At 39.1% G+C, this 16,281-nt stretch overlaps 1 protein-coding gene across 11 annotated transcripts in view; it reads right to left on the bottom strand.

Annotated features, from left to right (window-relative positions):
• The window catches only part of THRB (thyroid hormone receptor beta), a 163,638-nt gene that overhangs the window by 68,804 nt on the left and 78,553 nt on the right, over positions 1–16,281 (bottom strand). Inside the window, exon 3 of one of the 11 annotated variants that reach the window (XM_068206913.1) lies at positions 10,533–10,603. The exons of 9 other annotated variants lie outside the window; for them this stretch is intronic. The gene's annotated coding sequence lies outside the window, so the exon portion shown is untranslated. Of the gene's footprint in view, positions 1–2,633; positions 2,720–10,532; positions 10,604–16,281 lie in introns of those variants that run through there. One more of the 11 variants, XM_068206958.1, reaches the window with a different exon arrangement.

Below are 16,281 nucleotides of genomic sequence, written 5' to 3'. Positions count from 1 at the left end.
AACAACACAATCCTAAATCATAATTGACTCCCTGTTCCCATTCATTTCATGCTGAAGCACTAAACTGTAGCTGTGGTTTGAGAGCACTCATCCTGATCAGCTCTCTACACACATGTGACAGTCCAGCTGCCAGAAAATGAAAAGTTCTGAATTATGGAAATTGTTTTTACATGAATGTTATTAACCATATCCAATTTTTATTTTCTTTTATTTCTCCAATGCAAGAAAAATGAATGGAGCTGTGGGAGAGAGGAGAAAGCTCTTGAAAAGGAAAAGGTAGCTTTCCTAGAGTTCATTGTTAAGGAAAGCAACAAGCCTAATACCAATGGAGCAGCCCAAATTGATGGCTTCCTAGCTCAGAAGAGACCTTAAAGTTTCAAGGGACAGAGGAGAAAGACATCTCCAATGGAAGTCCCTAAGGAAACAGGTGATTTCACTTGGTGCTCCAGCATAATAATAAAGCAATATTGTCACAGTGTACCTGACACTGGAGCAGTAGGTATGAGCTGATGATCTAATACTGAGCTTTTACTGCCATGTCTAAAGAATTTTGGCTGTCTGGTAAAGTGGATAGCAGACACAGGCCAAAGTACAGTTACTCACACCCAGTTTTATGGTTTGTTTTTTCTCGTGTTATGACACGAGACACAAAAAATACAGCACAAAGGTTTCTGTCTGCTTGAGCTGACAAATGTAGGATTCCTAACATTGAAGAAAAATTCATGGTGATATTACCATAAGTATTACAGTGCTTATCTTTTGACATAACTATTCAAATATAGATACAGAAAAAACAGAATAAGCTTACAATTCACTCTAGATAACAACTACAACAAAGTGAAAATGGCTCACTTGCAACATCCTATATGGAATTATGACATCCTTTTAAGTGATTACTTTGTTACAGATTCATATTCATACAGATAAATTGTAAACAAAATATGCTAGTGCTGCTAGAAGGGGTATTCTTTTTCTGGTTTTGTAACTATTATTTTTCAATATAATTCTTATGGCTCAGTCTTGGTAAAAACACTTGAAGGCAGGAATATAAAAGCCACAGCCACCTTTCCTAAAGATGTTTTCCAAGCAAAATCCAAGTTTCTGTTCCCTGGATTCTAATGTTGGCGGGCAGTTACTTTTCCTGTAACAGGCTGAGCAAGATCCCAAATCTGAAAAAATAACAAGCTCTAAGAATATTCAGGTCTAGAAATGCATGTTCCACAAGAACCTCGAACTAACCTTCAATTGCATATACATTTTTAAAGAAAGTAAAAACAAGGTCTGTGCAAATGAAAGTACAAAATTGGAAGTAGAGGGGGAAGGGAAAAGCTTCCACAAATTAAACAGTTATGCACTACAGAATTTTGCACAGATGCCATAAATAGGTAGGTTAGAAAACAAAATAACATGAAAGAGTTGAAAAGTGAAACAATATAGGTTTAAAGAGCCAAGATTAATCATCTCACTTTCCTTTGAAAAAGAGCATTCCAAAAAGGCATCACCAAAATACAAGGAAGATGCCACAATAAAAAGAATTATTATGTACCAACAAATACTTAGTGTTTGAAGAGACATCACAAAAACTGCATCGCAGCCTTGAAATAGAATATAATTCCACAGAAAATCTGTGTTTAAATGGATACAAAGAAAAGGTTTAGATGCCATTTTCTCTAACTCATAAAAATAGGCATTTGCTTTAAATTTCTTTTTCTGTGGTAACAAATCCAGAAGAAATTTTTTTTTTTTTTGGGTACATCAATGCATACCTTTGTTACATTAACCTAAAAGAAATTTTATCCTAGATCTTTGAGCTGTATACAAAAAATATCAGAGAGGCAAATAGCATAGATAAGAATGAACCTGGTTTAGAAACAGAATTTCTGCCATGATGTATCACAAGAAGAGTTAACTTTTTGCTTTCCAAATAAAAATTTAAATACTGAAACATTCTTTGAAATGTTAATATTTAATTCTTTAATAGCATCCTCAGAGACTTTCCAACTCTCACCTAATTTGAGGGTAATAGGTTACAGCAATTTTTATTGCTGCACTGGACATAATTTTATTTTGTGTGCTTTTATGTTATGCCAAAATTGCCTGAGTGCATATGAGTAAGTTTAGGTAGAGGGAGGGAGTTGGTTTGTTGGTTTGGTTTTTTTTTTAAGAACGTGTACACATTTGATGGAATGCTTTTGCTTTCTGCTTTGGTTTTTAACAAGCAACATTTCTGACCATGCAGCATCTCACTATTGTTTCTCTCTGTACCCGCTGCATCTGCTCTGCACAATTTCCTATGTTTTCTTTCCCGTAAATCACATTGTATTTTGTATGCAAACCTTACACAGAACTAAGAAGAATTTAATGAAATGTCCTCCACAGCCCATCACAGAGCTCAGATCTGCATGTGAAAAGGTGGCAGTGATCTGACCCTGGCTGGGCTCTGCGTTTGCCTCTCCCTGCCCTGTTCTGGCAGAGGAGAGTCCAGCAGAAAACTGCTGGCTTCATTCAAAAAACTCTCTAAGTGCCACATCTTGAAAAGCATAAAAAGGAAACTTGTGCATTTAGAAGCCCATTTACCAGCTGCAGCAGAGTCTGAAAAGCAGCAACAGAGAAAAAGCAAAGAGAGGACTCACCAAGATACATCCTGATGTAGTGGGAAGAGTTTTGGTAGCAACCGTCAATAGTTTCTGCTTCTCTCCTCTTTTCCTTTCTTAGTCCCCCAACTCCTAATTTCCCCATTTAAGGGAGAAAATAACAAGGCAGAAGAAGCCAAGAGACTTTCATGACATAAACAATAAGGCCTTCCTGTGCCAATATTTCCTTTAAAAACACTTGCCAATAAAGCTCCTGGAGGCCAGCAAGAGAAAGAAACGCCGAAACAGCCATGACATGAACTTGGCATATTTTCTGACTCACTCACTTCCCTTGAGACAATTCCTCCAAGAGAATGTTAAAGGATAATGGGAAAAGAAAATTTCTTCCAGTGAAAAGGACTTCAGCTGCCCGTGCATACAAGAAAACTGCCAATTAACTTTATTTCTGTTTACCTACAGCCTTGCTCACACAGCCACCTCCACTGACATGTTTCCTGACTCACACACTCATGTTTGTACATTCATCTTGTAAGCCTAGTGTCTGAGACAGACAATGAGATTTAAAAAAAAAAACAAAACTGAGAATCCTTGACTCCAAATAATTTCTGAACAGCAGAGAGAATGATCAATAAATGATAAAGGGTAGCCAAATACTTGGCTGCTTCACATATTAAGTCCATATTTCCCTTTTCTTTTTCCCTGCTATTTATACTCTTTTCATAATTTCTCAGAGCCAGACACACTCGTCTATAAAACATTAAGAATGCTCATATTCCTTCAGATATCCGTAATGAAAGATTGTAAAGATTATTGTGTCTCATCAACCTATCTCATTTTGAGTAATACCTTGTTTTCAAAAATAAATGGTATGTTAAGAACCAGAAATTAAAATCTCCTTGGAAATCAGCATCTTACACGCACAAACATGCATTCACTCCCTCACTCACTCATTCCTGGGGTGCAGCTGGCCCCCGCCTGGGTCTCATGGGCAGGCACACAGGGCTTTGGCTGTCTCCTCTCACTCACACCTTCATCTTCACCTCCAGCACAGAGGACCTTTCCCAGGAGGCTGGAGCTGAGGGGGAGCACAGGCAGGAGACAGAACAGCACTGCACTGATGGCAGGGGGCAATATGGATTCTCCTCCACTACAGGGTTACAGTGGCTCCCATTCTTCCAGGGGCAGGTTGGCAAAACATGTCTCTGGCCAGGCTCTGCTCCAGGGCTGCCACCCCACTGCACTCCCCTCTAATCCCAGACCGGGCAGAAAACCCCCACATTAAGCCAGACCAAGCAGAAATTGTTGTTGCTTTGGGGGCTGTTTGATCACCAGTCCCAGTATTGAGGTGTGGGGACACCACCTCTTCCTTCCACATGTACCTGAGGGGACCACACAGGGACCCCCTGTCCACGCCTCTCCAGGGACCTTGCCCCCTGTCACTGCATGAGCTCGTGCTCACTCTCTGTTTCTAGGAAGGCAGAGGGAACTGCCAAGCGCTCCTCACTCGGCTAAGGGCTCTCATTGTTGCTGGGGTTTCTTTGGTTTCACATTCAACTCCTTAGATTAGCATCAGAGTATCACATATCAAAATAACCACTAGTGAGGATTTGCTTGCCTGCTCGGAAGAGAGGGCTCACCATACCTGCAGCTGCATAATTTTACTGTAATGTAGTCTGATATCATACACCCCTGGTTTCTACTCTCTAATAACCTGCTTGTTTCTTTAGCACTTGGGCTTATGCCACACTCGCCAAGTCCCCCCAGACTCTCCTCGAAGAGCCCTCCTACCCCTGAAGATGCTCAGCAATCACAGCTAAACCAGTGCCACCATAATGGTCACATTTGGGGTTTTTTTTCTAATTTCAGTAAATTTTGGGGCATTCCTAGATAGTATGGCCCTGCTGGTAAAATGTATAAATGGTATAGGATGGTAATGGATACAATCTACATTAGGAGTTATCTACTAGCTCACCTTTACTCCACCATGACTGCTGGGCACCCTGTCAAGTCCCACATACACACCCCGTAAGATTGTTTTTTCTTAAGCATCTTTTTATGCCCCCTTACGAAGCTAACATTGGTTTGTTTTTAGGTTTGTTTTCAGCAAAACCAGAGAATGTATGTATTTTTTTATAACACCACCGGGGAAAGCCATCTGTGGTTGGCTGGCAAACTCCGAAATTCAGGGCTGGGGCAGAAATATTTAGGAGTCAAAAAAAGCTGACTTGCTCAAGAAATTAAAGCCCTTCTGACAATCTTCCAGAGAGCCCCTGAGGAAAAGGGAGGGAACCAGAGAGAGACTCAAGGAAAATGGATGGGAGCCCAGTGTTGAGATTCACGCCAGAATAGTTCCTGGCCAAGAAGGAAGGTTGGCAAGTAGACAAATACAGGCTTTCATAGGCAGCATTGTAAACAAGACATTAAAAATATTAATCCATTTAGATTTCAAGCACTGAGATGAGATTTACTTAAGAAGCAGAATTATGCTGGTAATGGCTCCTCAAACATTTCAGCTGAATGTCAAAATTTTTGCTCAACTGTATCAAGTGAAAATACAAGGAGCTGTTGACACTACAATATTCAAACATTCAATCGTATGGCTGGGCTGGAAAAACACAGAGAAAAGCAAAGGAATGCAGAAATTCAACCCTTCTCAAGGAAACTGCATCCACAAATTATTTTTACCTTCATTTCTACACCAAAATAATAAATTGAAGGGGTGAAATAATTTTCTAAAACCAAACTTCCTTTCAGAATTTTTTCAAATCAAATATAAATTTCTTCTACCAAAATACTTTGTTTCCAGGTAGACACAGTCATATAGAACAGAATGTCTTTCGTGTAAAAGAAAGTTTAAGTAATGTTTGAACACCTAGACTTTAAAAAAATTTTCTTCTCTCCTGAAAGAATCAGCATGTTTCCCCTTTTCCCTTTAGAAAACACACACTTACTCTAATTGATTGACTATTTTAATTTTTTTTTTAAATGTACTGGATAAGTCATTTCTCACCAATGCCAACAGGTGCTCATGAAAACTGAAGTACAGAAATGCACGCTTTTTTGGTGCACGTCGGAAGTGTCATGTCACCTTAAGCCTGTCACCACCAGGAGATTCACAAATCTTCTTCTACAGACTGGTGAGCAAGGCCAAGCATGTCAGGAGAGGCCCACAGGGAAGATCAAGTGCCTTGAACAATGAGAAAAATATAAGCTGCAATTACTATATGGGATTCAGTAACTCAGCCAGGAATCAAAAGGTTCCCATATTGGGTTAAAGAAAACACTAGTATTTGTTGAATGAATGAGGTTGATCCTACACACAAGTCCATCTGCACAGTCTGCTCAAGAGAGGTCTTTTTCACATTAACTTAGTGAAAAGGATAGGATAGAAAGCATTCTATCTCTTGCAACCTAGGATACCATACATCCCTCAGAATTATATTTCGTATAAGGGTCTTTTAAAAAAGAAAATAAATTAAAAGGTTAAAAATAAAAAAAACCAAACTAAACCAAACAAAAACAAAAACAAAACAACAAGAAAAAAAACCAAAAACAAAAAAAAACCCAAAACAAAACAAAAAAGCAACAGTCAAAACAAAACCTCCACTAAGCTCTTTCTTACTTATATGCATAGCCACTCATAAAATTATCTTAAGATATCCAAAGTATCTGAAATACTGTGGTAGATCAGAGCAAAGGAAAACCTCAAAACAGAGTTAAATAAGTAACAACTTCATTCTCCTTAAGAGTGAAAAAAATAGATTAAAATTTTAAGAATCTTCGATTTTATAACAGTTTAAATATTTAAATGCAAATTAAAGTAGCAACACATGAATTATAGAAATTCTGTAGCACTCCTATATTATGAATCATACTATGAAATTTGGTTTCTGCACTCTCAATGGAAACAGAATGAAATATTGGCATCTCAGGGATTTTGAAATGATATACAAGCAGTACATTTAATAGCCTCAATTTTAATAAGTTAGCATTCTATCTCAGATGCATATTCTAAAATGTTCTAGCTGAAGGTATTCTTATGCAAGCTATTTGCCTATTACATACCACAACTGGTGTAACTTCACCGTCCAGGGAGGCACTTCCATCCCGTGGAAGGAGAAGCCATTAGGGAAACGCTGCTTGGCAAACAGTAGCTCACACACTGAAACTGCTACATTATCCCGGCTTTCCTACATATTAGGCATAGGACTGTGTTCAAAGTAAACATGCGGTCATAATTAAATAATAATTATGACTAACATTTGTGTAACACCATTCATCCAAATAGTTCAAAGCATTAGGTAAATCTGTAAACAAAAGGTCTAATCCTGCACCCTTTACTCACATAATGCCGTGCATCAAACGGGCTATGTAGATCTTGTCTATGCACAGACCTAATTGCTCTCAATTAACTCCATGTGTCAACACTTATTCCAGTGCATCGTGTTCCTGTTTAGCTTAATTCTCTCACTGCTTACTACAGGTGAATATACTGTTTCTACACTCTCACTGACTTAATATCACTTCTACGGACACTTTCCTACATGGATCCCACAGGGCTTTTAAAATATTAATGCAGCCTCACTTCTCCTACACACTTTTAAAAGGACAAATATTCTTTTTATAGATGAAGAAGTTCACTTTTTGTACTATACTTCAGGGACTGACCATCACATCTGACTTGCAACTGTAAACCCAAGACCTACATTGCTATTCTCATACTTTAATCACACAAATAGCCTTCTTCATCCATCATGCTCCAGCGTAAAACCACAGGAAATGGTAAGAACAGGGGAAAATTCTGCAGTTTCTAAAAATAAAATATATTCACAAGCAGACATGCTCAAACCACTCATGCATGCGTAGTACAAACATTGTCTGTCACAGAGAACCAATGTTTCTAACTGCTGAAAAAAATAATCAGGAACAACCTGCTGACAGTTTTGTTTCAGTCTGCCTTGACAGTCAAGCAACTGGAGAACAAGGAGAGAGATCAGGAATGCCTAAATCAGATTTCATTTTGGCTCTGCTATGGACAGTTACTTAAGTTCTTTGCTTCAGCAGCAGCATCTGCAAGTCAAGCCAAATAATCTCTTTCACTTATGGATATTTTTAAATTCATGAAAATCCCTATGGCTCTTTGAAGACAAATACTATTTACCAGCACCAGCTGTTACTTAGCTTTTAGCATCTTTTACCTTAAATTTTACATAGAAGAAAGTCACTGCCACAACCCACTCACACCACAATTTAGTGTATTTTCCTTCTAATTTTAATTCTCCTTTGCAAGACATACACTCAATTTCAGCTCTTTTATGTATTCCATGTAACTTAAGCATGAAACAGAAAATATTTTTAGCACCAAACAAAAGCACTGTAAAACATCATTGACTGCTGAACAGTCCGTAGAGCTCACACTAACATGGCAGTAAAATAGGGCGTATTTTTCCTCTTCTAATTTTCAGATGAGTTTACACACTTCTCCAATGTGTTCATTCAAAAAAAAAAAAAATCCAACAAAACAATTAATTGTCTCATCTAAGCACAATGCAGTTGAACATGAAAAGAATCTAGTGTCACAACAGCAATCCCTACTAGAAAAAACAATCCTGAATTGTAGAAGGATTTCTCATTTATTTAGAAAATGCTGCACAGTAGTTAGCTAGTAAAGATACAGTTCTCCTACAGCTATGCACTCTTAATTCCATATACAGATAGTGTTTGTCGACCTCATATGAGTGAAAAGGTGACTATTCATGATTTAATCCACTATATGTTAACATATAGCTTTGTTTTAATAAGCAGTGAAAAGGACACATCTCTATTAAACTGTATCGTCTTAATGTGCAAGGCTGGGGATGGAAAGGTTGGCTTCTCCCATCAGTTGTACAAGCAGCATCTGTCAGCAGCACAAATGAGCAGCAGGCAGGTGAGTTCTCTCCACCTGTCCAGCCAAGACAGCAGTAGAGGTGCTATGCTGTCTCCTGCCAGGACACCCAGAGCAGTGCATCTGCTCAACAGCACTTTCTCATTTATTTCTGCAGTGCCTAGGACAGGACTGTAGCAGTGTGAGCCAAGCAGTCTCTCTCCATTCCTGTGGATCTGATTTTGACAGCTGTGCAGAGACCGTGGTTAAACATAGAGCCAAAGCAGAGAAACCAAGAGCAACTCCATTCAAAACTGGGCTGTAACCTCCTCTATTCCTTATCTGTTGCCCTTCTTCTGGGGTCAAGACAAAATGAGCCTATAACCCTGCTGGCAAGAGTACCTCTGGCACTGCTCCACATCCTCACTTCCAACAGGGGCAGACAGCACAGAGCCCAGACAGAGAAAGGATCCTGAGGGAAAATGACTGCCATGCTGCTGGGCACCACAGAGCTGCCTATAAATACAGAGACTCCCAACACTACCTCTTAGCAACTCCTGGAGAATTTGTTCACAGCTGAAAATCATGCCACCCAGGATGCAATTCACTGATGCACCACTAAGCACAGCACTGAACAATCTGAGCAAGGCTTTTTGATAGGGGCTTCTTGTGGCACTGAATTTCAGCCAGGAGGTCTAAGAAAATATCTGAAGTGAAAATGAGTAGTACATTAAAGGAAAGCACACAGGACAAACAGGCTTGGTAGTTTGGATTTCCAGAGCTGCTTATGTGTGAAAACCAATTATCCGATTTGACACAATGGCAGGCTAGCCCATGCTTTAAATTCCCTTGCAGTGGTGACTGCCATTTGCTTGGAAAGCTCTTCTGTTTAATGCTAGAAATGCAAAATCAGCTCTGCTTGAGATACAAGGTATGATAGTCAAAATAGACAGAAAAAGTTGTAGTTAACATTATGGTAGGTTATAAACTGCAGTATCTCAGACTGTTCCTGTTAGGAAAAGCAGCAGCTCCAGAGGCTAATAACCATCTCAGGCATCTTAGCTGAATGCCCATGAGTTACTATTGGCTATAAGTGCATCTAGAGAAGATAAAAAAAGTTCGGGGCAAAAAGCAAGTCAAAACCTTTTCTGAATCTAATTAGGACAAATGAAAGCACAAACTTTTATTTCCCCTTAGTTTTTAAAACAGTCCCTTCTTGTTGCTGTAACAGACTCTCAGTAACACTTCCATCATTTATTTATCACATGACTCACAAACACACACTGGTACTATGCAGGTTTATCATACCACGGTTCTTAAAATTTCATACACTGCTATTTTAGAGCTCTTGCATCCCAAAAGATGTAATACTCCAAATCTCTGAAACATGAACATCGCCATGGTAGATCTTTCTGAGATGGAAGTAAATACAATACACAGTAAATATGCAACTAACACCAAAACAGTTCTTCAGACCTGACCAAAGCACTGCTTGCATTGAACACCAAACAGGTAGAAGGCATTCTTTTAAGAGAGATGACATTTCTGAGTGTAAAACACAGAACAGCTACCATGGAGATCCTTTTGTTAGTCTAATTTCACTGGCTCTGATAGATTCTCTCTGAGCTGAATGAAAAATGACTACAGGGATTTCTTCAGGTCTCACATCTGAGCATAGCATGTTCTATACTCTTCTCAAAGTAAACTTGGAAGAAGAATTTTATTCTGGGGGGCAGCAAGAAATCAAGAAAAAAATCCACCAGCATCCTCAGGAAATTCCTACATCATTAGGGTGCAGCAGAGGCCATTGTCCATAAAGGAGTGGCAATTCTTAGCTATTTGTCTTTGAAATGGTGCATACCATGACACCTCAAACCTTCACACTGAAAACTTTCATGAAGGACAATCTAATCAGCCTTTTTCATTGGATGAGTATACTTCAATTTGAAGCTAATAAAAAGCTTACCTTCCACTGAGATATCCCTTTCTTTACAAAAAATGTATGTAATCTAAAATGGAAGCCTGAAAATTAGCCTAAATTTTAAAATAAAATATAAAATGTGATTTCCTACCTTATACCTTCAACACCTTCTAATAAATGCCATGCAGCTGTGGGAGGGCATTTTCAGAAGGGAGGAAAGTCCTAGGAAATAAAATGCTTTTAGTAGAATTCTGAATGGTTTCATTGAGTATTTTTAGCCTGGCCTCTTCAGAAGCTCTGCAAACATTTGCAAAACTCTAAAACAGAGCCAGGGTTATGTCACTATCTTTGGTACAAATAATTTGTTAGGAACTATTTTGTTCTGGCACAAGGATATATCAAGAGAGGATGCGTGAACTGGCTTGTTTTCTTTTGGATTAATGTTGTTTGTCAACTGAAGGCTGTCTTTATGTGGAAAGAGCAAGGTGCCAAGAAGCACATTTCACCATGCCAAAATTAAAGGGAGGAGCTCAGAAACAGTCTTTTATTACCTAATTAGTTTTATCAAATGACACAGATCAACTAACAGGAGATAACTAATAGGAAAAAGGGGTCTAATGAAAAAGTAAGTTATCAGCTGGATGCTCTCCAGAAAACAATTATCTCCCTAGGTAAACAAGTACTACTGTTGGGAGGTCAGGCACAAAACACAAGGAATGGAGGTCTTCTCAGGATACCAGCCCTTGGTGGAGTTGAAATGGGTGAAAAAAGTAGTAGGATAAACTACACTGAGAAGAGATGACTTGTTATTAAAGAAGAGAGTATCTTCAGATAAAATTATTCCTATTTGGCCTACACATATCCCCCCAGTTGTTTTTTTATGAAACACAAATCAAGTACTGCCTGCTAGATTAATATCCTTATTCAAAATGAAAATTAGGAATACAATAAGAACAGCCATGTTCATCTACTCAAGAATAAATTACCAGAATAAGTTTTTTATAGCTTACAGGGAAAATGGCAGTTCACAGATCTTATTTTATCTTGATTATCCTCTACGACTAGAAAGGATTATCACAAAAAGAAATACGCAATTTTAGATTATATTCTGCTTTATCCACAGTAACCAAATGTACCATACATACTTACATTTCCTTTTCATTATTTTCCCAATTGCATGAACTAAACTAGCCAAACAATTCAAACTCATGTGGCTCCCATTTAGCTTACATCAACTCTTAATTCCTAATGTAAAACATACTTTCATGTTTCCCATTATTATTTACTTGTATATACCTAAAATATGCAAAACTTATCCAATTATTTTAGCTAGAAAAGTAACACCAGGCACACATGATAGCACGAAGACATTTAAGAAGCCTTGCTAAAAAATAGAAAAAATCTAAAAATGAGAATTTAATTGATTAAAGGCCTGTGCCCCCCAGCAGCTTGAAGAGAAGCAACATTGATTTTTATGAACATTCCTTGAGCATTTTAAGTGACGCAAGGGGGGAGTTTTATTATGCTATTCTTTCTCTTCCTCTTCCCCCTCATCCATCACCAGTTAATTTGAAAACAGACAGGGCAAAAAATTTATGGGAAAATGCTCTGTCTCTTGGGATCTGCAGTTCTACCTTTACTGCAGAGATGTGGGGACCACAGGAGAGTTTCATATCTACTTATTGTATGCTTTAGCAAGGACTTCTAGATGCAGAACTATGAAAGGAACCTAAAAATCAGTCTTTCTAAATGGAAATACCAAGCACTGCCATCCCAGAACTATCCCAGAACTCAAGAGTAAGCAAAAGATGTTAATGAGGACTTGGCACGTCCCGGACAGAGCTGAGCAGCACTGCTGGGAAAGAGCAGTCCTGTTAGCATGCCTTTCCCTGCCCAAAAACACTGAGTTACAGAATAAGTCCAGCTCATACAGCTTGGTGACCCTGCATGCAACTGAGAGCACCTGCAGAGATAGAGGCTTCAGTCTAGACTTGTATCACTGATCCAGACTTTCATGACCCTTTCCAAGGTCATTCCCATCATTCCTGCACATGGAATAGGTATCACCATTCCTCTGTGTCTCAATGGACTTAGTAGGGTATTGGATTTTGGGGACTCTACAGTAAGATAGCCCAAAAAATAAAAGAGAAAGAGCACATCACAGGAATGCAAATCAGTGAGCTCATGCAGGTACAAACAGAAAGCAGATTTAGTTGAGGAATAAAATAACCAGTAAATGAACTTATTTCATCTGCCATCCACCTTTAAAGCCCCGCAAAGAAAAGACTCTAAGATTCATAGCCTTCACAAGATTCCAAGTGACTCCGCAAAGAGTGGGGATTCTCTGCCAAAAACAGCCAGTCTTCACTTTCCTCCAGAGTCAGTCCTTGGCTGGCAAACCCTAACCACTGTGATATCCAGGCCTGCATATGGATGAGGTCACTGACCATGATCAGCACATGAACATGTGTGTGGCAAATCTCCATACACATGTGAGCCAGCTTTTCTCCTAATGTGTGATCCTTTAATCCCACAGAGCAGAGCAGTACCACTCTACTCTCTTTTTTCTCTCCCTGCCCCACTACTGCTGCCTTCTTATTACTTTTTCCATTATTTCCATTTACTCTGGAACTGACTGCAAGGCATGGTGCCATTGTAAAATCCTCCTCGGCTCTGCCCACCTTGAAAAAACTGACAGAGGAGGAAAAACTGGCCAAGTCATGACAGTGAGCATGATGCCTTAGGTTATAGCTTTTATGTTTTTCAGATTCTGTACTGCTTTAGTGTGTAGTTCTGAGCTTCATACTAAGGGATGGTAAGCTCTCTTCACAGAGCAGCTAGACAAAACAATTCCTTTTTCAACTTGGGACCAAGGACAATTGATCCAAATTTAAGCTCCAAAAGAATAAACAACCTGGACTGAAAAGAGAAAAACAAGAAGGATGGGACTTCATAACCTAAAGCTATATTGACAATTAACTCCAATATGCAAATGGACCAGAACTCATAAAAGTGAGAGACCCTGTGACCAGTTGTCCATTTTGTGACCATTTTGGGTTCATCTTGGGTGTAGCCCTGGCTGGGCTCTTGTACTGCCCCAGGTGTATTCATTGAGGCCTTCTAATAAATCTCTACTTTATTCTTTAGCTCCGTCTAGCCTCCGTTCTAGGTCAGCCTTGACAAGGCATCAGTTCTGACAGAACCAGAAAAGTAACCACTGCCACTCTCACCATTAGCACCTGGAGATTCAGCCAGCCACCTTCTTCCAAAAGAATTTGCCTGAACAACAAATTACTATTTTAACTGCATGTTCTTTCTCTCACAAAAGGTTTCTAGCAGACTTTGATCATATGTCCTGTGCAAAGATACTGGATTTACAAAATCTTTGCTTACATTTTTCTTCTAACCTTTTCCCTCCTTTGTACCTTAAGCGACAAGTATCTACTCTATCTACCAGAGAACTAAGAAGCAGAGATTCCTGGACTCAAATTCCTAACTCAAACTTTTTCATGCTGGGCAATGATTTAGTTTAGTTAGGCCACTTAAATTTATACAGTTCTACCTACAACATTGTGAGAAGAATCCTCCCACAAATGGGTGTATATCCCAGGGTACAGCCAGTGCAACCTCCTGAGTTCATCATTCCTCCACGCCTACAGCATTCCTGCAGACAGCTTCTCTGAAAATTATAAGCTTTAAGGCAATGTTCTCTGCACACCACCTTCCTTCTCCACATCTCCCTGGTAAGTTTCAGCCTTTCTGCCCCAGCATCCCTTACATCAGACTTCTTCTGGTGGCACAATGTGAGCCCATTGAAACAAACAAGCTGAAGGAAAGGTGTTCATGCTTGCTGCTGTTTTTCCATAGCACACTGGGATTTTCCATCAGGTCCTAGGAGTACTCAGCCTAGATGCACTACATCACCAGTCTGCAGTCACAGTAAACAGTGAGACTTCTCCACACCCTCAGAGTTGATTTGGGAAGCATACTTGAATATAGGAAAAAAAATTATTATGAGGAATGTGGGCAAGACAGGCCATCCAAACAAAAAAGCCTCACTTGACCAGATCACTGACCTTGCCTAGGAATGCAGGTACTGCACACTGGAAAAAAGTTTTCTGTGCTACTCAAGCTGCAGTTAACACCCAGATTTGTAAGCTGTTTTCCACAAGGAGAAGCTGTGTGTAAGGTCAGAAGGCAATAAATCATGCTGCATTATGGATCAGCTTGTTGTTAGGACACACACATGCAGAAATATCAAAGGCTTTTTTGAAATTAACAGTGAGTGATTATGTGAGGCAAATGTAATGAAAACACAACAGAGTCTCTTAGCTAGGGGTAGAGAATATTCAGCCAAAGGCTTCCTCTGACTCCCACTGTGAACAACAGTATGAAATATGTATGGAAATAAAATGATGTATTAGGAGAATGAAGACTCAAGGCTTTGCACTAACTTATTGTTTTCCCGAACCATTAATTGCTAGACAGCTTTCTGTGTCACAATAGCATTTCAATTACTGAACTTTTATTTTATAAATTTACTGTATGTTTTTGAGGATGGACAAAAATTTTATAATTATTAAAACATGTCTAACAAGAACAATTATAAAGGATAACTGAGCATTTGGTCCTCCATTTGCTGTTATAAAACGCAATCTATGCAAACAGATGATAAGCAATTAACAGGTTTAACAACACATGCCATTAGCTGCAGTCATATTTAAAGCGATTCTTATGCATGTTAAGTGGATTATTTATTTAAGTGATATGCATTTCAGCAGAATACACTGGATGAGAGTGTGAGCAAGCTGCAGGCATGTTGACAAGAAAGTGGTCTTGTGAATTCAATACACACAGGTGGGAGCTGTGACACAGGCCATTACCAAGGATTATCCAGTGCTTCCTATAAATCTGATTTTCACTTGCTTATAATTTTGCCAGACCAATTGTTTGGTTCAGGCTATTTTTTTTTTCGTACATTAATCAAAGTGGTTCAATTATTTCCAAGATAGAAGCCATGGGAAAAAAAAAAAAAGACACTGTTTTGCCAAGAGAAAATATTATCTTCAGAATTCAAATATCCCTCTTGTTTTAAATAGCAGATAATACATTTTAGTCAGGGAAGTGGCTCTTGCCAGGCCAGTGAAAATCAGTTCAAATGTGATGACACTCCAAATGTCAGCAAAGTTGTGAGAGGTGCTAGATACTGGGTTTAATGTTGGGTTCCACTGAAAAGCATTATCGTCATGCGAAGAGGAAGCCGAGATGCCTTTGCTGCCATTGCTGCCATTGCTGCTGACTGTGTCACAGCCCAGGATAGAAGTCAGGCAGCACAGAGAGTGGGACCAGGCTGACCCACACTCCAGCAGGGAAAACCTGCTGGAAAGAGGAAGAGAAATAAGGTATATCTGGCCCATACAGACCACTTATGCAGAAGAAGAGAGTGGGATCCCCTGAAGAAGAGATAAAAAAGAAGAGGATTTAGCTGACTGATAATGAGTTTATGATGAAAGGGAACAGACAGGGTCATGGGTGTGGTGGAGCACTTGACTTTGTAAACTCTGTTTGTTATGTGTGTGCAGCACTTAAGCAAGAATAAATGCACTTAAAAGGATAAAATAACTTTTAAAGTCAGAAATGTACAACTCAAAGCTAATGTTCTCAGACACTGATTAAAACATACTGCTCCAAAATATTTAGGCCACTCCATAAAGGTCTCCTGTTACTGAAACTCAAAACATCCCCAAAATTGCAGTCAGAAATAAACCTCTTTTTATTGGGAAAAGATCCCTCTTTTTAACATGTACATAAAAATACATCCCCTGTTTCCATGATTAGAAATGAACATATAAAAAATGAGAAACATGGTCCGAGGCACCTCTTACAGCAATGAGGTAGAT

The sequence above is a fragment of the Anomalospiza imberbis genome, chromosome 1 (genome assembly GCF_031753505.1).
Source record: "Anomalospiza imberbis isolate Cuckoo-Finch-1a 21T00152 chromosome 1, ASM3175350v1, whole genome shotgun sequence".
In the NCBI taxonomy this organism is placed as follows: domain Eukaryota; kingdom Metazoa; phylum Chordata; class Aves; order Passeriformes; family Viduidae; genus Anomalospiza; species Anomalospiza imberbis.
The sequence above is the reverse complement of the archived record's forward strand: the minus strand, read 5'-3'. Positions and strand labels throughout refer to the sequence as shown.